Genomic DNA, 1,372 nt, shown 5'->3' with positions numbered 1-1,372 from the left:
TGGACCTCCCTGGGCTGCAGGGGGACAGCCTGCCTCACCATGGTCTTCACCGCGGGCTGCAGGGGAATCTCTGCTTTGGCCCCTGGAGCACCTCCTCCCCCTCCTTCTCCACTGACCTTGGTGTCTGCAGAGGTGTTTCTCTCACACAGTCTCACTCCTCTCTTCCAGCTGCTGTTGCGCAGGTTTTTTCCCCTTCTTAAATATGTTATCCCAGAGGCGCTACCACCGTTGCTGGTGGGCTCAGCCTTGGCCAGCAGCGGGTCCGTCTTGGAGCCGGCTGGCATGGGCTCTGTCGAACACAGGGGAAGCTTCTGGCATCTTCTCACAGAAGCCACCCCTGTAGCCCCCCCACTACCAAAACCTTGCCACGTAAACCCAATACAGAGTCCAACAGAGAAACAGCTTCTGCAAGGAAAAGCTGTTACAACCAGCTCTGCTCTCACTTGTCTGAGGAGGGGTCTATATGACATTACCCACCAGCAGTGGCCATTCGGGGGTTTGCTGGATGGCATTTTTCCAGGAGGCGTTTGTTCTGAGTTAATGGCAGGCATCACTGAACTATCTAATGGGTACAGTAGTTGTTGCTATTAGTAGAGGAGTCAAGGACCAGAAAAGCTGTAGGGACTGAGTGATCATTTCCCTTCGATAGAGAGGCCAGCTAGAGGGCTGCACTGGGAAAATTTGGGGCAGTTTGATCCTTCTTCTGCCTTATCTCTTCCTCTGCTTTTCTTCTGCTTTCTTACCTTGCAATGCAATGGATATACTTGGTGCAGAAAGGAGAATGACTGCAAATGGACCACAGGGACTGGGATCTGCTCAGCATCTTAGAGCTGTGCTGTCCAAGTTGGATGTGAAGGACAGAGTGGAAGGTACCCCTTGGTCCCTGTCCTCTCATGTCTTTGTATACCTGGCACTCTCTAGGTGAGATTAAAATGGAGATTAGGGAGAGCTAAACTGAGGTGTTTACATAGAAGGATCTACAGCCATGCTAGCGGTTGACTGAGTTGCCTAAATGAAGATGCCTTGTGCCATCTGAGGCACCAATGAGTGCCTGGGACATCTATATATGGATGATAAAGGAGCTATGGGAGACCATTACCCTCTAGAGACACAGCTGGAGATCAGGCGGGACATCTCAAATATGCACCTAAGATGTAGCCATGCTAGTGGTTGACTGAGTTGCCTAAATGAAGATGCCTTGTGCCATCTGAGGCACCAATGAGTGCCTGGGACATCTATATATGGATGATAAAGGAGCTATGGGAGACCATTACCCTCTAGAGACACAGCTGGAGATCAGGCGGGACATCTCAAATATGCACCTAAGATGTCTGAGTCATAGAATCATAGAATCATAGAATCATAGAATCAT

This window comes from Aptenodytes forsteri, unplaced genomic scaffold (genome assembly GCF_000699145.1).
Source record: "Aptenodytes forsteri isolate BGI_AS27 unplaced genomic scaffold, ASM69914v1 Scaffold57, whole genome shotgun sequence".
Lineage (NCBI taxonomy): Eukaryota > Metazoa > Chordata > Aves > Sphenisciformes > Spheniscidae > Aptenodytes > Aptenodytes forsteri.
This window is presented reverse-complemented; position numbering follows the sequence as displayed.